General features: G+C 40.2%; 1 protein-coding gene across 6 annotated transcripts in view; it reads left to right on the forward strand.

Annotated features, from left to right (window-relative positions):
• Positions 1-2,505: 2,505 nt before the first annotated feature.
• Positions 2,506-22,696, forward strand: part of LOC148999427 (inactive poly [ADP-ribose] polymerase RCD1-like) — a 34,055-nt gene continuing 13,864 nt past the window's right edge. For 2 of the 6 annotated variants that reach the window (XM_089141147.1, XM_089141148.1), the window contains exons 1-2: positions 2,506-2,992; positions 3,467-3,592. The gene's annotated coding sequence lies outside the window, so the exon portion shown is untranslated. The remainder of the gene's footprint in view (positions 2,993-3,466; positions 3,593-22,696) is intronic. The other 4 variants (XM_089141151.1, XM_089141152.1, XM_089141149.1 and 1 more) reach the window with 3 other exon arrangements.

The following is a 22,696-nucleotide window of genomic DNA, read 5'->3' on the forward strand; positions in this document are numbered from 1 at the left end:
CACGAGGAGATCTAAGGGCTGAGCAGATTTTGGACGCATCAGAAATAAAAATAGTATCAATTCCCCACAACAAGGACAATAATAGTGAAGAAATTGGAAATCAATTGGGAGAATAATAAAGACCAGTTGAAACTTCGAAGTTCAAATATGAATTTCTGCCCCTAGTAACAAACAATTGAATAATAATAATTAGATGAAAAGTTGGAGACCCCTTGAAGGAAACAAAACATAACGAAAGGGACTTACCCAAAAAGAAAAAGGGGGGAATGAAAGGGAGAAGAGGCATGTAGAAACTCACATGGTAATATTGCATGTTTTATATCAGCCTCCAGAACCTTAAGGGATTCCTTGTAATAGGACTTGGCAGGCTCATGATTATGTAGAGATTCCATCTCTTTCTCCATCATCACTCATCAGGTAAGAACATAAGAAGAAGAGAAATAATTGGGCTTGGGTATAAATTCTAAAGAGGCCGAAAATGGTATCTTCGATATGCTGTGATTATCAAAACGAAGCAATCTAGATGAAACTATGAGAGCCACTGGGCTGGGTTTTGAGAACCAGAATCTAATCTCTTTCCATAGACAGAACGGATATGAGAACAATAAGAGAGGGAAAAAGGGGTTTTCCTTCTCGCATTTGAAGTTTTGTAACTTCTGCTTTTCCTGTTTCTTCTCTTCCCTTCCTTTGTGCTCTTCTCTTTCCCTTTTGTTCTTTTATTTGCAAGCTCCAAAAACCATATGGTGGGGAAAAAAGGATTTTTCTTCTCACGTTTGAACTGTGCATGTGGTGTTATGCCATTATCCTTGCTTACCAGTTATACGCCATTGATGAAAGCGTAATCCGTATTCCTGCTTCAACATTGAAACTCAATCTAAACTGTTCCTTTACAAAGTAAAATGATCCATAAACCATAGGAGAACATTGGCATACATTAATATGAAGCAACCAAAGCCAATCCAACAAATAGGAGAAACTTACAAATCTCCAAGGATTTAATCTGATGGCAATAAAACTGGGCTCTTTACCTACAATAGAAATTAACCTCTTCCAATTCAAGGTAGTTTGTTTGCAGAAACCATGATCATTTAAGGCTTTCTCCTTTTAGGAACGTCAGAGAGCTCTTTGCTTTAGATCTTCCATTCCCAAAGCTTCAGGAGAAATTCAAGAAAGAAAACTGGTTTATAGTTCATTTTCTAATTAACACCAATACAAGCAACCTACATTCTTTGATTCTTCAATTCGTCTGAACTCTGAAGTACCTAACCCTTGGTGGTATAGCCCGTAAACTGTTGTAATATTAGTCCCACATCGACTGATGTGGGAATATGTGGAGAGGAAGAGGCTATAAAAGAATGCCTCTTCCTTCTTTTTTAATTATCCCAAATATCTTCTCTCTTGGATATTTCTTTATTTATAGTGGAGTTTTCTCTCTTGCCCATATATTATTGTGTCTTTCTTTTCTCTTAGTTGTTATTATTGTGTTCTTCTTTTCTCTTATTTGCTGATTGTTCTATTCGGTGGGTTCTTCATAACCCGACATAAACTGATTCCGATGGTCAATATCAATGTGGGTCCCAATATAGTGAAGCAGCTTTTGAGAAGCGTTGTGGTGGGTTTATATCTTTTCAAAGCACAGAACGCAATACCCCTAGAGTCATCATACCATATTAAAATAATTAATTTAATATGTTAGCATTTGGAGGGGTCTTTTTTGGGTGAATGGGTACATCGTTTGGTCATGCTGCGCATTGATGAGGCCCATTGGTTTGGAGAGATGAAGGTGAGTTGTACGGGGTTTTATGAGCAGGTACCTTTCTATTCAGAGGGGTAGTTTGGTCAAGTAAAATACATACCACAAGTGTTGTAAGTTTTCCTTTTAGATAGTAGTGTGATGTGATGTGATATGTTTTTTTTTCTACGAAGGGGAGTGTAGGGGCTCAGTGTTCATCCTTTTAAAAAAGGATGCGGTCATTTGATTATGAGTTTTTTGAGAAGGTTCTTATCTATTTAGGAGGGGTAGGTTCTTATCTATTTAGGAGGGGTATTTTGGTCTAAGAAAATACGTGCCACAAGTGTTGGAGGTTTTCCTTTTATATAGTGTTGGAGGGGTACTCGAACCGCCCAACAGAGTAAGCAAAATTGAAAAGAAAGAGGTAGTTTAGTAATTGTGAGGCTTCGCCCTTGGCCTCGAGGAGATTCGAATTCTGACCTCTTATGTGGAAGAGTTGGTCTTTGCCAACTGAGCCACCCCTAGGGGAATTTGAACTCTAACCTCCTAATCAGTTTATGATTCATAGTAGATTATATTTTCTTAACCAATTAATAGACGCCACATGTCCCAACGGCGAAGTCCTTCCAATGCCCTACATTAAACTATATGCCTCAGAATTCATACCGCTAAAACGTCTAACATATTGCGGTTAAGGAGATCATAACCGTTAGATTAACGAAATTTAAATAAATATATAATGACAGCCGTCGGATATTTCTTGATCCACAAGAAAGACCGAGTTTCCGAACACGGCAGAGTTACGGACGTTAAGATTCCTTTCACTGTTCTTCGTCGTCTCTTAGAGAGGGTTTCGACTTCGGAAGAAATCAATCAACTGTAAACCATGTCTCACTAGCAGTATTGGCCTCCGCTGCCAGACCGGTCGGCGATAGGCTCGTTTACGAGAAGAAAATCTCAGTTTCCAAGCATAGGAGACAACCAAGGTAGGGTTCCGAGAATTCTAGAAAGAGATTAGGACTTTTTCTCTTGAGTGGATTATCCAAGTAGCTCGTAAAAGCTTCCATCTTGATAGAAACTTTCTTGTGCACCGTTCGAGTGAAATTAGGCCAAGTGCAACCGCTTTTTAAAGTGATCTGGTTTGATCTGGGCGACCGTAATGAAGTATGTTTCTAAAATCAAATCGCTTTTGAAATCGTTCACTTGCGTAAACTGCTAATTGTTTCTCTTGCGCCTGGGGTTCATTTCCAACTTTTACAGGTAAGTTCTGTGGATCTTGCTTTTTAAGAAAGTATATTATTTCGTTCGATTTGAGTTTGGATTTAATTATATTGTCGAAGTTGATTTTTTTTTTATATATATATTTTTAAGATTTTGAATGATTTAACGCTATTTGATTTTGATTGCTGCCTTTTTGTTCGTGACTGTCTTCTTCTTTTTTGTGCTTTTGTTTTTAAAAGTCAGATCTGCTGCTGACTTGCTTCTTCAAGTTAGAAGAAATTTCTTATTCGTTCTGACCTATTCATTGTGAAGATCTGTTCGAATAAGATGTATATTGATTTGTGGGAAGCAATTTGCTTATGGAGAAAAGCATTTTGATTTTCTCTTCGAGATTAATTGCCTGGTTTTCCGACTTGTTTACCGTATTGCTTTTCTTTTTCTAATAAAATTGTTCCGCCTTCGTCTTCTTTTATTGTTTGCATATGATAGTTGCTTTCTATTGGACTTAATTAGGATCAGAGCGCTTGAAAGTTGTTGGGTGACAAAGGAAGGTTTTTTTCCTCGTTTTATGGCTTTTGTTTTTCTGAGGCCAGGGATGGAGAGACACCTGTACAAAAGCTCCGCCAATGGCACCGTTCGGTAGGTTCTCGCACTTGCAAAACTTTAACTCGACACGACTTTGCAATGGGTGGCTGGCTTATCTGGTTGGGGTTCTTTCTAATGATTACTTTGTGAACTGGACGTGATTCAGTTACTGGTGTTAGTTCTTTTCCTGTTTCAGGGTTATGTTATTCAGGGATTTTAGGGCATTTTGATCAATTACTACTTATCTATTTTGAATTCAGGCCAAAGAAAATGGTGGTTGTAATATCTCTAATCCTATTTTTTAAAGTTTTTGTTATTAGATGGCTTTGGCATCAATAATCCTGTCTCAAGTTTCTCTATATTGATAATCTGACTCTGCTCTCTTTATTGTTGACTTGTGACTTAAACTGGGACCAAGGCAATTGTTGGTCCTGTATGTCATTTATACCCATAATGCAGTTGCTATACATTGAAGCAGCACTTTTAGGAGCATTGACTTAATCTTGTGTTATATTTACACCAGTGATTAGCACCACTGAAATGCTGTATGGCATGCTTTTACCTACAAAAACATATTCTTTAAATTTAAGACATGTTTTGCACTTGACCTTAGAGCAGGGTCTAAGACTTCTTTCTGTTACGTTTATTATGGTTGAAACCTAAATGTTTCAGTTTCCCACTGAATTTAATTAAAACTTCACATGTTGCTGCTGAACACTTCAGTGGTCTAAATGGTCATATTTTGGCCAAAAACTTCGATACTACCCTAATTAAACAGTTTTCAATTTAATGAAACTGATGTAGGTTCCAAGACATACACCAAGTGGAAACGAAGGCCCAAGTTGTAATATCCCACTGGCACCCTAACCCAATGTTATGATGCAGGACCTGAGCCTGGAAGAACAAGCGTGAATATGTTATGGTCCATGTGAGTGGAGAACCTAGTGTTGGGATTTGAGCCTAGGACATGGAGATAAGGGATTCTATAGAAGGTGTAGTGGTCAAAGAAGAGAGGAGGAAAGGCCGTTATAGAGAGGATATGGGATGGTGAATAGCATACTTTCAGGAGTTGCACCTCGACGAGGGTCATGAATGAGTAAGTTAACATATTCAATACACAGCAGCTGACTACGGTCCATCTGAGTTATAGGACTGAATGGGGTAGGTTAATGGAATTGGGTCTTGAGTCTTTCCTAAGAAAGAATCCCCTCTGGGTCTAGAAAACAATGCAAAGAGATCAAATTAATTGGTTTATTGGTTAGGGAGCTATGGGCAAAACAGGGTTCAAGGTTCATGTCAAACTACTGACGGTCAATTGGGCCAGTTGGTTGCATTCAACCGTGCAGTGACCTAGCTGGACATAGTGCATGGAAAAAGACCTGGAATGACTCAAATGCCCCTAGATACAATCCTACAGCCCTATCCTAAACCCTTGGTTCATTTTTTTAGAAACTTTTGAAGCTTGGAGAAGGGAGAAGAGACTAGAGGCAAGACGTTGGAATCTAGCTTTTGGAGCTCTAAGGACTGTTGGAACCCTACAATAAACTGTCTGATCAGGTAAATGATGACCCTCTTGATGTGAACCCTGATTCTAGGGCTTAGCTTGAAGGAATACTGCCCTAGGATAGGGCTCACTCCAAGATCCTCTCTCTTAGGAACTGGCAGTCTTCTAGGCGATGTGAAACTCAATTTTAGGGTTAGGGTTTTTTTGATGATTTCCAAAATTAAGGGCTACATAGAATATTCGAGCAAATAAGTCTAATATTATGGGATGTTTGGCATGGTTTGGTTGGAAAGGCTTTAGATAATTTGGCCAAGCTTAAGTTTTAGGGGCTGAGGGCCTTAACTTGAAAAACCTTGCTCTAATGATAGTTTCAGATCTGGACTTAGAAGTTACAGTTTAGAAAAGACGGTCTTCAGGTTTTGGTTAGCTTAGGAATGGAGCTATTGTTATTTTGTAATTTTAGATTTTATTGTAATGGTTTTAGGCTTAGTTAGAGATTTCCTACTTGGAGTGGGACTCTTAGGGAAGTCAACTAGGGTTTAGGGGTTTCTAGAAGTTGAAGATGAATAGCAGGAAATTCTGAAACCTAATGGATGAAGGTCTGATGGAGGGTCTAAGAGCATAGATAGGGTAAGGGAAGGGGCTTGTTCCAACTAGAAGGGAGAGGGAGTGCATTGTTTGAGATCTTGTGTGATCTCGCGAGATATCTCGCTTTTTTCAAATGGCGAGACGAGATGAAGGGTGGGATGAGATAAAGGGCGAGATTCCCACAACTCGCTTGAGATCTTTCCTATCTCGCCATATCTTGCTAGATCTCGCCAAATTTCTCAAACTCTGCCCTCTTTTTTTGTGAATTTCAGCTGGATTTTCACTTGCAATTACTCTTAGCACATCTACAACACCAAAGGAAGATCAATCATTTTATGCTTGTCTTATGAACTTATGAGTTATGATTTATGTAGAACTTCTAATGGTTGTATTATTTTATTATTCTATTCTCGAGAGTCGAGATTGTGATACTCATATGAATGAAATTTGGATGATATTTAAGTTATTTGATGTATTTGTTACACTTGCTTTTCATTTATATATGCCTTAAATGTTCTATATTACATGTTGTATAACCTTCCATTCCCCAATTTTGCAGCATTTTAGTTTTACACCTAGGGTCGACTTAAAACTCATACTTAGGGTTGTTTTCTCACAAATCCAAAGCTACTAGTGTGTTCAAATTCTTCAAAAGACCTAAATTAGGCTAATTACCAAGTTTGAGCCCAACTTGGACCTAAAACCCCCCGAGATAGGCCATCGAGTTGGCCCAAAAAAAATAAAAGCGTAACTTGGCGAGATCCCTGGCAAGAGTGTTCTGAACCATGAGGGAGTGGATTGGGGTTGGGATCTAAGAGTTTGAAAGGGAGGGAGATAGCAGCTGTCACAAGGAAGAGTGAAGGGCTGGGATGCTTGATTGGGCTAGGGAATAGGGAGAAGGGGGTGGGAATGGGCTGTACTTACTTGGGGCGATAGAAAAGGCGTGGTTCATCCTATAAGATAGAGTAGATGTATCAAAGATTGATAAGAACACTCTTAAAACCCTAGGTCAATCTTGAAATAAGCAAATGACAACAATACCGCAATGGCTAATTTCTTAGGATAGAAGCTAACAGATGAACAAAATACTCTCAAAGATTCAACCGGATTGTCACTGCTAATAGCTCAAAACAGGACAATACAATATAATATCCAAACCCTACCAAAACCCTACCCGAGAGATCCTTCTCTCCCAGCAAGCTTTGCTTGCTTCCCACTCCATATTTTTCATCCCCTGACTTCCCTCACTCCCTCCTTTACATACCAACATTCCTAACCACCTCTTACACCGCACACCACTCTTCTTTTGCCAAGTGAACCATCATCTCTGCTCCTCTGTCTCAGCAGGGCTGTCTAATACCATTTGGCCACCTGTCGCTTGCATGTTGGACTGGCATTGGTCCCTTGTAATTGCTGGTGATGATTCCATGCTTCTCCCCTATTCTTTCGTTTGTACACTGGAGTCACTAGGGGCTTATCAACATTCCCTCCCTTAAGTCTCACCTTGTCCTCATGGTGGAATTCGGGAAGTTCGCTGTGCAGTTCAAGAAAATGCTCCAAATATTTTCGCAGAAGAGTAAGTTCTTCCATTGTATCAGCACTTCAAGGGCACCTTGAGACAAATAATGAATGTCCAACAGCTCCTCTGAAGTGAGCTGTAATTCCCAATCCTCAGCCAAACAAGACGGGAGGGGTTGAGTGCTGAGGTTGGTTCCCCACAACCTTCTTTAATTGAGATACATGGAAGATAGGATGCACTTTGGAGTCAGGTGCGAGTGTGAGTTTGTAAGCAACGGGACCAATTTGAGCTGCAATTGAGTATGGTCCGTAGTAATGGTGGCTGAGTTTTTCATTAGGCTGTTTGGCTAAGTTTTTGAACCGATAAGGGTGGAGTTTGAGAAAGACCTCCCCCACTTGGTAAGTGACTTCTCGGCCGCGCTGATTGTAGAGGATCTCATACGGTCTTGAGCTATGCGCAAGTTGTGCTTCAGCTCATCGAGAACACAATCCTGTTCATGAAGGAAAATATCAACTTCATCCACTTTAGAGTGATCACCTTTCCATGGCAACATTGTTGGGGGTTCACACCCATTTGCAATTTGAGATAGAGTCATCTTAGTGGCTGAATGATAGGTGGTATCGTACCAATATTCTGCCCAAGGAACCCATGTGGTCCAATCTCCAAACTATGGTTTACGACCTCAGTTTGGCCATCCATTTGTGGATGATGGGCACTGCTGAATTTGATATTGCTTCCCACTAGTTTGAAAAGTTCTCCCAAAAAATTACTCATGAAGACCTGGTCTCTATCAGAGACAATTGAGCTTGGAAACCATGTAACTGAACTATCTCCTTATTAAAAATCAGAGCAACATCCTTAGCTGAATATGGGTGAGTAATCGGGATGAAGTGCCCGTATTTGGAAAGCCGATCAACCACAACTAACACGGTGTCTCTCCCATGGTTTTTGGGTAAACTTCCAATGAAATCCAAGCTGATGTCCTCCCAAACACGATCCAGAATAGGTAGAGGTTGAAGCAGTCCTGCTGCTTTCATGGACTGATGCTTGCTTCTTTGGCAAGTGTCACAGCTAGCCACAAACTCCTTAACAGCCCCTTTCATTCCAACCCAGTACACAACGGCAGCCAGCCTTTTATAGGTACAAAGATTTCCGGAATGACCTCCAAAAGGGGTAGCATGAAATTCAGCAAGCAATTTAGGAATGAACCAATTCTCAGGGATCACCAGCCTTCCTTGATAAAAAAGTGTCCCATTTTTCAACTGATAATTGGGGAAAACTGTAGAGCCACCCAACAAAGACTGCACCACACTTTTATAGCGTTTGGAAACCTGAATCTCTTCTTCTAAGCTTTCTCCTTCCTCCCAAATTTCTGCTGATATACTGGAGAGCTGCACTCCCTCTTCCATGCAGCGAGAGAAAGCATCCGCTGCCTTATTCTCACAGCCAGGTTTATAGATGATCTCAAAATTAAACCCCATCAATTTCATGATCCATTTCTGTTGGTCTTCAGCCACCAACTTCTGGTCCATCAAGTATCGCAAACTTCTTTATTTGTACGCACCTTAAAATGTCTTTCTAAGAGGTAATGACGCCATTTCTGGACTGCTAACACCACTGCCATATTTTCTTTCTCGTAGACTGATTTTGCACGGGCACGAAGTGAAAGTGCTTGGCTCCAATAAGCGATGGGATGGCCCTCCTGCATTAGGTTAGCACCTAAGTGTAACCCCAAAGCATCCGTTTTAATCACAAACTCTTTAGAAAAATTGGGCAATGCTAATACATGAACAATCGTCATTGCTGTCTTCAAGGTTTCAAGTGCCGAAGTGGCAGTGGCGTCCCAACGGAACGCATCTTTTCTCAGCAGATTTGTGAGGGGTGCTGCGATTTCCCATAATCTTTGACGAACTTCCGGTAATACCCTATGAGACCAAGAAATCCCCTCAAAGCTTTGATATTCATCTGCAGAAATCACATGCCTCAAATAGTCTAGGGCAGCAAGCAAATACACATTTTTTCTAGTTCACCACCAATTGATGCTGTGCTAGTAGACTGAAAACCACCTGAAGGTATTGCAAATGATCTTCCATTGACCTACTAAACACCATCATATCATTAAAAAGCACCAACACAAATTTTCTCAAGTGTTCTCGGAATACCTTGTTCATAAGCGCCTGAAATGTGGCCAATGCATTGGAGAGTCCAAACAGCATTATGAGGAATTCATAGTGGTCATTGTGAGTTTGAAATGCTGTCTTCTCCACATCCCCATCCGCTACTCATATCTGGTGGTAGCCAAACCTAAGGTCTAACTTGCTGAATATTTTTGCACCACCTAACTCATCAAGCAATTCATCTATTGTAGGTATAGGGATTTTATCTGATACAGACAGCCCATTAAGCGCCCAATAATCAACACAAAATCACCAACCGCCATCTTTCTTGCGCATTAGTAATACTGAACTAGAATAAGGACTTACACTCGGCCTTGTTAATCTTACAATCAACATATCACCAACCAACTTTTCTACCTTAATCTTTTGTGAGTGTGGATAACGATATGGTCTGATGTTTGGTGGATTGCTACCCTCTACTAAACGGATGGAATGATCACATGGTCGTTTGGCAGTAAGCTAGTAGGCTTAGCAAACAGGGACTTAAACTCTTGGAGTAACCCTTTTACTCCCCCATCATTGTGAATGCCCTCAAACGAGTCGATGTTCATTAGTTTTAACCATAAGCCTTCACCCCCAACATGAATAGACTTCCATACCTGTCCCCATGTTAGCTCCAACCTGAGCAAAAAGGGATCACCACCCAACTTCACTTGTTGCCCTCCCCATTTGAATGGTAGAGTCTGGTTCTTCTAATTGCTGCGGATGTCGCCCAAAGATGATAACCACTCAACCCCCAAGATCATATCTACACTGCTGAGATCAAAAGGTAGTAGATCCTATACAAACGTGCTTCCGTCGATCTCGATTGAGACTTCTTGGTACATTCCTTGTCTTCTGACACTCTTCCCGTCTTTGAGCACTATGTGGAAGGGCTTCTTCCCATCGATCTTAAGTCCAAAGGGTTCAATCAGTGTATGAGAGATGAAATTATGTGTGGCGCTGCAGTCCACCAACACTACCATTGGAAAACCTCTGATTCGATCTCTCGGTTTCATTGTTTGAGGTGAATCAAACCCAACAAGTGAGCTATGAGAAAGTTTGACTCCCATCGAATCACCATCGCTCCCTTTTTCCTGCTCAATGGTCATCTTGTTGGAACCCTCGATTTCTACCGCCGCCTCTCCTTCGTGGAGCAACATCGCTTTGAGTTGTTTTAAGGGACATTGAGGTCCATGGGAGTGTGACAAAGCCTTTGTCCATCTTCACTTTCATCTCTTCTGGTGTTAGCCATCGGGGTTGGCTGCTACTGTTGGAGCTTGCACTTGATCCTTTTGAAGAAGACGAAGAACTGTTTGAGGTTTACCCTTGGTTCGTTTGACCAGGGGTAATCAAAATGGCTCCAGTTGGGTTTGTCGAACCATGTATGTTACTAGACCGCAGTCCACATATGTTTAAACTACTTAACCCAACGGCTGATTGGGTCAAACTTTGCGCCCAAACGCCTATGGGCTGCATGTTTATGGGTTTCTTAGGCCCACGAAGTGCCCCATTTTTAGCCTCTATGGACTGGGCTAAGTCCATGATTTGGGTTAAATTGATGGGCTCAAATAGTCAAACCTCAGCCCTAATATCGTCTCCTAACCCCGACATGAAAGCCCCCGCAACCATTCTTGCTTCCTTAACACCGGCTACGCTGCTAGAGTTTCAAACTGCCCCTTGTATTCGGCAACAATGCCACTTTGCCGGAGATCCATCAACGCTTCCTGGGGTGTCTCCGCTTGTGTGGAACCAAAGCGACTCCGCATCTCCTGTTTCAGTTCTATCCATGATCAAAAAGGGTTTTGCAGCTCCCTAAACTGTACCCATCCTAGCGCTGGCCCTTTGAAACATATCAACGCTACTTGCAACCTCTGAGCTTCATTAAGCCGCTGTAAGCCAAAGTATTGTTCCGCTCTAGCGGCCCCACCCATTTGGGTCCTCTCCATAAAAATGGGCAACTTGAGATACCTCAGAAAGAAATCGCGACGTCCCAACGATGTGCGGTTCCTGTTAAAATACACCCTAAAGATTGTTCGCTACAGTGGCTTGTTGTCCATCGCCAGGCTTTTCCACCGTAACTTTTGGTGATTGTGAATCAACCTCCACCGCCTTGCCTTCCATCAGGTATGTTCTAAGCTCATTTACTAATGCTAAATGACTTTGTTCAACTTTGTCTAGCTTGGAATCAATCACAGACATCTGGTTTTGTGATCTTTCACACTAGTTTCCAACACTTCTACTCTTGTCTCCATTTTGCTTCTAACCATTCCCTGGATAAGACGTGCTCTGATGCCTAATTGATGAGAACCCTCTTAAAACCCCAGTTCATTCTTGAACTAAGCAAACAACAGCAACACCACAATGGCTAATTTCATTTAGATAGAAGATAACAGATGAATAAAATACTCTCAATGACTCAACCGGATTGTCACTGCTAATAGCTCAAAACAAGACAATACAAGATAACCAAACCCTACCATAACCCTACCCGAGAGATCCATCTCTCCCAGCAAACTTTGCTTGCTTCCCACTCCATATTTTTCATCCCCTCCACTTCCCTCACTCCCTCCTTTACATACCAACATTCCTAACCAACTCTTACACCTCACACCAATCTTCTTTTGCCAAGTGGACCATCTTCTCTGCTCCTCTGTCCTCAGCAGGGTTGTGGCTGCTGTTCAATACTTATGGCCACCTGTTGCTTGCATGTTGGACTGGCTTTGGTCCCTTGTAATTGCTGGTGATGATTCCATGCTTCTCCCCCTATTCTTTCGTTTGTACACCCGAGTCACTAGGGGCTTATCAAAGATCTTCGTGAGACGGCGGCTCAGCACTACCACATTCCGGCCCTAAGGCCTTAAATTGGTCCTTTCTTTCTTGGAGTAGAAGAGGGCTGCTGGAATTTGCTGGAGCTTGAAGACAAAGACTGGATTACTCACTCTAAGGCTGCTGCAGGCTTCTCCATGGTAAACACATCTTCTGTTCCTCAAAATCTCAATCCCAATTTTATTAATCAAATCAACTTGTCAATTATAGAGAATGCAGGCTTTATTTATAGCCCCTAAAAGGAAAAGAAACTAGGACTCAAACTAGGAAACCAACTTGACTTCAAATTGACACTCTAATTCCAAGTGTGACCCTGACTTGACTAAACACTCTTAACATAGACACGGACTCTATCATATCTTACTCTAGAGAGATCCAATTTAGAATCTAAGAGTAGATATGGAGTCCTAACAAGAAGCATATAGAAACTAGGGGATTTCCACACAATCAAGGTATCACACCCAGACAAGGAGTCTTTCAACAAATCACAAAATGATGACAAGTGAGAACTATATCTAGGGTTGTGTCAACTAGCTGGGCTCAATGGGACCCTCACCTAGGATTCATTGAAATTTGCAAAATGAGAGCATAGGGTTTGGGAAGGTTAGAGGTCGAATGTAGTGGATTGGGGTTAGAAGTGGGAGATAATCATGGGGCTTATGAAAGTGGGGATTGCAGGTTAATCTCCTCATTTAGGAAAGCATGCTGAGCCCTGAATTGTTACGGTAACAGCAGAAATGAATCCAAGACCAAGTTTAGAGTCTTAAAACCAATTATTAGATAATGATCATGCATGCTAATGGTTTTGCCCTCAATTGTTAGGCTAATTAAGCTTAATTACTAATGGAGTGATGGATTAAATCAAGATGAAGCTCAGTGTAGCATGGGGATTAAACACCCTGAATTTTGGATTCAGTTCTGGATAGCAGTGCCAGCTGCCCAATTGCCAATCAATCAACCAGCTGCTCTTGTAAGGCCAATTTGGGGTACAGAACAACAGGAAAGGTCTACACAGGTGTACTAATGCTTGAATATCACAGTTAGGGATTCGCACAGTGATTTGGAAGGACATTCTAGGGGTGACACTTCACTCCTAGAAAATCCTATACTACATCGAGGTGAGGGGATTTGGATGTTAGATTTTAGGATGTTGATTTACTTTCTTGATGTGATAATTCACACGAGGAATGAAATTGGTTGGGCATCATGATAGTTGTGGACATGACATGTATACCTTTGTAGATCCTCTACTTATTAGTTCTAGTCCAAGTTTATGCCTCAGTATCTCTTTGTAGAGGAGTGGGGGTCCCTTTTGATTTGTGTGGGATATCTTTGGCTGTTCTCTTGTTACAATTTGTCATCTTTCACATCATATCAGTGTCTTCCTTAAAGTCACACTTTCCTTGTTTGAGTGCCTATTTAGTACTTGACAAAATATTAGGGTCATTTGGACACTTGACAGCATAGTCTCCTGCTTTTGGAGTGTAATTTGAAGTTTGAATATTTGTGTTGCATAATCAGATGCGTTCAAAGTATATTACTTTGTATAAGTGTACTTAGTGTTTAATATGACATTTTAGCCTTCTACTTCATCATAATGATTCCATCTTGTGGGGCAAAAAATGGACCCTTTATATAAATAGTTCATACATCCGAGTTCCCCAGTGTGTTCAAAGGCCTAAAATAGGCTAGCCAGCAAGTTTCAGCTCAGGGGTAATGATGTGAACACAAAATGCGCCCCCCCCCATCGAGCCAGCAAGTGGGGCCCTCAAGAGGGCTCAAAAAGGCCTCCTTAATCTGGCTGAAACCCACAGGAGGGGTATTTTGGGCATTTTAGCCCACAATTAACGCCTAATTTTCGTTTACCATTTATTTCAGAATTTTAGTAATTAAGTTTGAGTTATTTTGGGTTGTCTTTTATTATGAGTCAAAGTCATCTAGTTTGAGTTAAGTTATTTTTAAGAGTCCCAATCTAGTTCTAGATAAGGTTCCTTGTCCAAAAGGATCCTTATCTGTTAGGAATTTGTTTTAAAGTTATCTTTTATTTTAGAAGTCCAATTTAAGCTGTATGTGGATCCTTAACTGTCAAGGAGTCCAAGATGAGTCTTGAGTCTTTATTTCCCAGGCTATGAATAGCCTTTCTTTGTAATTTGAATTCAGTTTTGATGAACTAATTGAATTGTTAAGTAAGGACCTAAGTCTCCTTAAGTGGGTAGGCCTTGGTTGAGGGTTTTTTGTTAGAAATTCTTCTTTTTCTTCAACAATCAGCCGAGTACAGGATTCATCAAGCACTCCAGCCTTCAAGCAACTCATCTTCAAGACCAGAGGTGTCTGATCTTCAACTTCCAGCACCTTTCCCAGGTACAACACCCCCCCCCCCCCAAAAAAAAAAAACCCAGCCCTTTCCCTTTTTCCGCCACCTCTCCCTTCCCCCCCTTCACTGCTGCAGCTCTAAGACCTCTCCCCTTTCTTATCTAAGACCCTAAGACCATCCCAGACCCATCGCACCTGGCCCCTGCTCCTTTCTCTTTAGTCCTCTGCAAGATCCAGCCCCTTCCCTAAGCCTTAAACCCTTCCCCTCCCCTTTGTTCTTCACCACGGTTTCCAAATCCCACCCTAGTTAGGACTCACATGTTCCCTCATCATATCAGCCCCAATCCACCCTTGTTAGAATCGCACTAGCCCTAGCCTCTTGAGTCTGGTCCTACTCTTATATTCCCCAAACCTGTCCAATTCTGAGAATTAATAAAGCCCTGCACTTCATCTTCAACCTTAGGCACTTACAGAAATTCCCTGAAATTCAGAAATCAGATTTTATTCAAGTTTGATATTTAGAATCTCTTTTAGAAAGAACAACAATAGAATTCAGTTCTGAATCACAGAGCCAGCAAACCTAGCCTTCTTCAACCCAGCCAAAACCTAAAGTCCAGAGCGGGTTGTCCTAGGACTCCTATTTTCTGATGTGATCTTAAAAGTTTATGTTATTTCAGATTTGAAACCCAGCTACAGCAGGTTTAAAAGCCTAAAACCCCTTAGAAATCTCTCCTAATGCTGGAAGCTCCTGGGCTGAACTGTAAGCCTTGGGAATTACCAATTACCTTTTCCCTAGGCCTGGTTCACATTAGGTAATGGTCTCTTCGGTTCAGTTTCGGTCAGGTTGAATCGGTTTCGGGTTAGGCATGAGTGAGCAAAAATCCAATGTGTTTAGAAACTTTCACTTTCCGGTCGGTTTCAGTTTTGGTGTGGTTTGGTGTCAATTTATTTCAGATCTTTTATTGTTGGACTGCTATTGTGTTAAATCACTTTAATTTGGAACAATCCCTACCACCCTAGGATTTCAAATAGGAGTTATTCCAAATTTCATACTTTCGTGGCATTAAGAAGTAATATTTATATTTTGCATTTATAAGCATCCAACATAGCATGCGCAATTTAGATTCAAAAACAAATTCTTGTAAATAAATTGAAACCTTGTTATGGTTTAATCATTGAATGCATCAAGCACTTCAGTTCTCATGAATCGTAAATTACAGAAATTAAAATATGCATACTTTTGTATGCTTTTATTCTTAGAAGTTAAAACCTAGAAAAATTGAACATAAATGTTCATGAACTATGATGAATGTATTTGACCACGTTTCATTATCATCCTTACAACTAAAACCTACATATGAAATTTATCAAAGTCCAAATGCAACCAATCAACCATACATGCATGACAGCCTTTCAAGTGTCACATATCAACTCTCCTCTGTTGAGAGTTGACTGACGGAGATCTAGTAGCTAGTACTTGACTTCTAGTCTGTCGATTCATTGTGTGTATCTTATATTATAAATATATAATATACAAAAAATGTGAAAATTTATAAGTTGTCTCAACAAATAGGAATGTGGAGGTCAATATTTGGCAGTAGCAGCTTAGTAGGGAGAAGTGGACTTCCCTTAAATGTCGGGCCCAAATGATCGGTCTTTTTTCAGGGTCCATTGGGTTAACCGGGACTGGTATGAAACTGATACCCAAACGCCTAAGCCCAAATCCCATGTGTTAGGTTTCAGTCTGGTTCGATTCGGTTGCTTGGTCGGGTTTAACTTTTTGGCTAGATTTTGCCATCCCTATTTCAGCCCTCATACCCCATCATAGACCCCTCAAGATGGATCTTCAAGTCTGGAAATTCTTTTTTTACTATAACTCGTTGATGTGAACACAGAAATCCCCTAGCCGAACCCCAAAGTGGGCCCCAAGACCCACCCAAACAGGCTGGCCAATACCCATTCCAAGGGTATTTTGGGCATTGTAGGCCCTATTTTACTGCTGGAATTTAACCCCAATTCAATCTCTAGAGTCCAAATTTGTGAAAGAGTCCTATTTGAGTTTTATTGGGTTTGTTTTGAGTCAATTGTGAATAAGATAAGAGTCCTTAAGTCCTTAGTCCAATACATGTTAATCAGAGTTAATCTTATATTTTGGTCGGTTGAGATTAATTCATGTGGTGGGATCTTGTTTTGAGTCAGTTGTGGATAAGATGAGAGTCCTTAAGTCCTTAGTCAACACATGTTAATCAGAGTTAACCTCATATTTTGGTCGGTTGAGATTAATTCATGTGGTGGGATCCTAATCTATAAAGGACTCCCCACCTAGAGTTAAGATTTTTAATTATTTAGATTCCAAATCAAGAGTTTAGGTTCAGGGATAGGATCCTTGTCTGTCAAGGATTCCCACATACTGTCAAAGTCTTTTAAATGCTATAAATAGTCAAGTATTCTTTGTAATTCTTAAGTCTTGATTGGATAAAGTTATTGAGTTTAGGGATCATGATTTCCTAGTTAAGGGGGCCATGGTTGAGTAAGAATTTTGTTCAAGTTCAGCTTATTCTTCATTCCAGCAAGCTTCAAGTAATCAAGCAGTCTTCTTCAAGATCTACGTCACTAATCAAGTAAGTACAGAATTCCCCACCCCATCTCTGCCTCTTCTCTGTCATGCAAGACCACCTCTAGCCCTCCCCAGTTTCTGCGCAACCTTCCCCACCCCTGCCCCTGCTGCCGCACCAAACCTGCAGCACCCCCAGCCGCTCACGACACCCCAGTCCCTCCCCTACTCATATATATATAGACCTGTAGACACCTCTCCGACCCTGCCCTTGCCGTGTGACCTCCCCCCTTTCCCTCCCAACTCTCTCATACCCCGTCTCTCTGTCTCTCTTTCTTGCGGCAGAAAAAGAAAACAGAAAACAGAAAACAGAAAAAAGAAAGAAAGAAAAGAAAACGAAGAAAGAAAAGAAAGAAAGGAAAATGAAGAAAGAAAAGAAAGAAAAGAAGAACAGAAAGAAAAGAAGAAAGAAAAGGAAAGAAAAGAAAGAAGACGAAATAGCAAGAAAAACAAATTCTTTATCCTTTCAAGGTTCTTCCCATATTGGCCATTCCCTACTTTCCCTCAACCCATCTCCATCTATTCACTATTCCAAGAATTAATTAGTTTCTTTCCTAAGGAATCATAATTTCTCTTTCTCTTATTTTTGTTACATCTTATATTGATTTTGGATATCCCAAAACCATTCCCATCATCGTCTGAGAACTCATCTATTTTCTCCAAGTATTTCCATTCAACTCCCATCTATTTTAGTGTAACTCCTAGGTATCCCATACAAATTTTAGATTATTTGCTGAAAGATTTTGGGCAAATCCAAATTTCTAGGGAATATTCCTTAGAAACCGCCCTAGAATTGGATTTACATCACTCGGCCTTTTGAGGGACCGAACAAGCCCACATAGTTCAAGTTCTTGAGCTATGATAGAAAGCAGTCAGATCATATGTTTGATGTAAAAGAACTTAAATAACCATCATATGTTTGATGTAAAAGAACTTAAATAACCATTATAAATGAAAAAGTGCAAAAATAAAATACTATTTGTTTGATATAGATGTTGTGCTAAGCAAGGATCGTCAATAATCCCAGCTGGTTTGCCAAACTCATAGGGAAGTGTCAAACTTAGAAGTGATCTTGGAGCATTCAGGAGGCCATAAAACTGTGGGAATGAGTTCCTTTGAGATCTCAACAAGCGTGTTCAAGTTGTTATGGGCTATTTATGTGAGGGTGTGTTAACTGTTAAGAACTTGGTTGAAATGAGATCCCGTTTGAACCGAGATATAACACTTCTGTATCTAGCGAAGTATTGTGTCTCATGTATGAAATTGCCTAGATATTTTTGAGATATCTGCAAGTTGTCGTACAATACCACCAAGAAATTTTGGTCATTTTGCAAAAAGATATTTTAGGGTTTTTTTTTTTTGGAACTTTTAGGTGAAACTTCATGAACCAATAGCAAGCAAGTCAAATCGAAAATCAGAGGCTGAACAGTGGTTTTGCATGCACTGTTTTGTACCAAAATATAGATGAAATCGTGCCTAAACTTTGGGATATTTGTGTCTGAACATTATATTCCTATTTAGTCACCCCCAGTTTTATTTTTGACCCTTGTTGATCCAAAACATTTTTGGAATCTGGATACCAAATTTCCTTCTGAGTCATACCCAGTTACCTGTAATTTTTATGCCAAAATAAAGAATGCTAATTTTTTTTGAGAAATTGAATTACTAATGTTACATCCAGTTTCGTTTTAACCTTGGTTGAATCCAAATATTTTTGGAATTTTGGTGGTTTCAACTGAGAATTTGATCTGTTTCGGGGTCATTCTTATTGTCTTGCTTTTTACGTTTTCTTCCCTAGAAGACCAATTACTTTTACTTAATGCTTTTGGTTTTCAAGTTCCTCACCAATTTTTTATTTCAAGTCGTGCCTTATACTCATATCCTGAATTTGATGAAGTGAACATTTTCACATTGAGCTGTTCATGGTGCATGTTATTAAGCCTGAACTGTACTGCAGAGTTCCTTAAAAACTGGTGACTGTGCCATGCAATTGATCAGATTGTTTGTAGCCATCTATTAGACTGATGGGTATGGCGTGTTGCCGTGTTTAGGTAGATATTCATGTATGACTTTTGTCCTGTGATATGTCTGAGCATATTTGAACCAAGAATTCCAAAATTATCCAGTGAGTACGTTAACAGCACCCCAGCAGTGCATGTGGGTATGTGAATAAAATGTCAATCTGATGGAAACCCAATGTTAGGGTTAGGGTTTCTTGGAAAGATTCCCTAAAATTAAGGTTTTACCCAGAATCTTCGATAAAGTTGCAAGCAAAGAATGAGGATCTTATAGAAAACTTAAAGGGAAGGATATGGGTTGCTCTGGATGTCTTTAAAAAATTATGATGGGCATGGTTCGGTAGACACTAACTAAAAAGATTGTTATAAGACTTTGTGGAAAATTGGTAGGGAAAGCTTGGGTTTTAACAAATCCCTATGGGATGGCTTTTGGTTCAGCGTCTACACATACTTTTGCCAATTGCATCTGCTCCCTGGCCTCAAAACCACATCCGAAGGAAGGCCAGTTGCTCCACCCTAACAAGCAACGGCTCAGTTCCGGCTGTTCCTGCAAAGGTTGTTCCATCCTGGCAAAAGTGAAAATGATAGACCAGGCTTAGGACATCGTGGCATAGTGGCCCCTCACTAAAGGGGCAGGTAGGCGGGCTCAGACCAAGTTTAGGTTTCCGCTGCTAATTGAATCCTGTGGAATTCATTCTTCCCTTCCTGGAGTGGGCGCTCTTAAATTATTCCTAAGGTTGATAGGAAAGAAGGATAATTAATTTTGGGTCAATATGGGCTTAACAAAACTAGATGGGATGGAAGGGGATAAAGTTTGAGGCTTAACAAATTCTTTATGTCGGGGGTTGAGGCACTTCTGCCATGGGTGTGACAGCAAGGGGTAGCGGTTTAGGGTCTTGCACTTGCAGAGGAGGTGCTGGGGAAGGGGTGCGATGGGAGTGGGAGGTGAGGGAAGGGGGTTGGGGTCTGTACTTGTAAGCTGCTAGAGTTTCTTGAAGGTTGATAGGAAAGAAGGATAATTAATTTTGGGTCAATATGGGCTTAACAAAACTAGATGGGATGGAAGGGGATAAAGTTTGAGGCTTAACAAATTCTTTATGTCGGGGGTTGAGGCGCTTCTGCCATGGGTGTGACAGCAAGGGGTAGCGGTTTAGGGTCTTGCACTTGCAGAGGTGCTGGGGAAGGGGTGCGATGGGAGTAGGAGGTGAGGGAAGGGGGTTGGGGTCTGTACTTGTAAGCTGCTGTAGTTTCTTGAAGACGATGGTAGACTGGAAGTAGAGTTCTAGACAGAAGTTAGGTGCTGATTTTTGAAGAAGAATCTCAATTCTTGACTCAACCATGGTCACCCCAACAGGAACCACGATCTTCAACTCACTCAATCTTTTCCAAATAATCAGACTTGAGAATTACAAAGAAAGAATATAATTAAAAGACTTGTAGATTAGGATCCCCTAACAATTATGGTCTACTGAAAGACTAATCCTAATTGGGTTTCCTTTGTAGATTAGGATCCCCTAACAATTTCTCTCAACTATATATGTGTATATATATATATGTGTGTGTGTGTATAAAATTAAAGATCTAATGGAATCTCCTTGAAAATAAATTCCCCTAAGACTAAAATACTAATATAAATAAGGGTAATTTTCATCTGGACCCCCTGAGGTTTGGTCTATGTCATTTTTAGTCCAAAAAACTGAAACTTTGCATCGCCTTCCCCTGTACTATAGAAAAAGTCAATTTAAGGACAAATTATCACTTCTATGACAAATTTGCCCTTATTATTCTTTTTTTTTTTAATTTAAACAAAACATGGAAAACAAAAATTCAAATTCAAATTCAAATTCAAATTCAAATCTTTGAACCAGAGAAATACGATTGTTAGCATTCGAAATCAAAAGAGTTGTTTAAGATTGAAACATCATGCCATTCGAAATCAAAAGAGTTGTTTAAGATCGAAACATCATGCCATTCGAAATCAAAAGAGTTGTTTAAGATCGAAACATCATGCCATTCGAAATCAAAAGAGTTGTTTAAGATCGAAACATCATGCCCTTGAACCTCGCGTCGAAGCGCTGCCACTTGAAGTTTTCTTAACCCTTCGAGCCATGGAATCACATCTTTCTTATCGTTGGAAGTTTCAGATTTGTCTTCTCCGACATAGTCTTATCTTTGAGCCATGGAATCACATCTTTCTTATCGACGGACGTTTCAGATTTATCTTCTTATCGTCTTTTGCCATGAACCGGTGTTTAAGGTCATGATACTTCTGTTTACAGTTCTGTGGCGTCAGAAGATGAAGAGAAGTGTTTCGGTTCTGTATTTCCATAGCCACAGAGTCCCAGCTATTGGTTCCATGACGGTTAATGGCACATGCCAACAACAACTTCTCCCAAATCCCCAATGATTGCTTCACAACATCTTCGACTTTAGCCATGGTTTCTCATATCTGACGCTCCATCAACCTTTCTGCAATTGCGTAGATAATTTTTTTTTTCAAAACTAGGGTTTTTTTCCCTTTTTATTTCTCTTCGGATTTCTCATCACTTGATGAAAATTTACCTATTTCAAATCCTTGAATCTTGTTTCCACTTACCTGAGTTTTCCAAAGTAGCCCCGTGAAGCAAGAGAGCTTTAAGCTAGGGATTCAAAGTTAAATGAGTTGAAAGAAGAAACATTCAAGTGTTTGATGTTCATAGATGATTGCTTTGTGGTGTTTCGCTACAGTTTTGAAGAACTGGATTTCGAGAATCACAAATGAATATTAACTTAATTTTTTTTTTCATTTTTATTTCCTATGTTTTTTGTTTAAATTAAAAAAAGGGTAAATTTGTCATGAAAGTGATAATTTGTCCTTAAATTGACTTTTTCTATAGTACAGAGGAGGCAGATGCAAAGTTTCAGTTTTTTTGGACTAAAAATGACATAGATCAAACCTCAGGGGGTCCAGATGAAAATTACCCTATAAATAAAGACTAATAAAAGTCTATTTTTAAAGAAGATTCCCAAAGACTCGAGAACACATGTTGACTCAAATTGGAGTCCTAATTGACTATGACTCTTCTGAAAAAGAAAAATAAAAAGAAAATTCCAAAAATTAGAATCATCCCGTAATTAGGGCTGGGCTGACCAAAATGCCCCTCTAATAGGGTTCGGCCAACCCTAGGTGCAGCACTTTGGAGTGGCTTTGGGGCAGATTTTTGTTTCACATCACCATCATTCACGGAGGTGATTTGTTGGGTTTTCTTTATTAACCCATTTTTTCTTTTTGGGGGTGGGGGGTGGGGAGAGGAGAAGTTGATTAGCTACAATTATGTTTATGTTAATAAAACTAGCCACTCATTGTTTTAATTAACAAAGATAAAGTTATGGATTTATGTTTACAAAACTAACCAAAACAGTAACTATTATTTGTATTTGACAATTTTGTGCCTTCTTTCTTCCTCACTGGTTTCATCCAGCCCAAAATAGGGATTCTCTTCATCTTCTGGCCAATTTAGGGGCTGCAACTCCTAACCCTCTTCATCTTCCTAACCCCTATTGCGGTCCTCGGTCCTCCTTCAACGGCGCCACTACAATCTCTAATCCTAGCCCTACCACTGTTCTTCCAAACCAAT

This window comes from Hakea prostrata, unplaced genomic scaffold, assembly GCF_041222555.1.
Source record: "Hakea prostrata isolate BN-2017 unplaced genomic scaffold, UWA_Hpros_2 contig_8, whole genome shotgun sequence".
NCBI lineage: Eukaryota > Viridiplantae > Streptophyta > Magnoliopsida > Proteales > Proteaceae > Hakea > Hakea prostrata.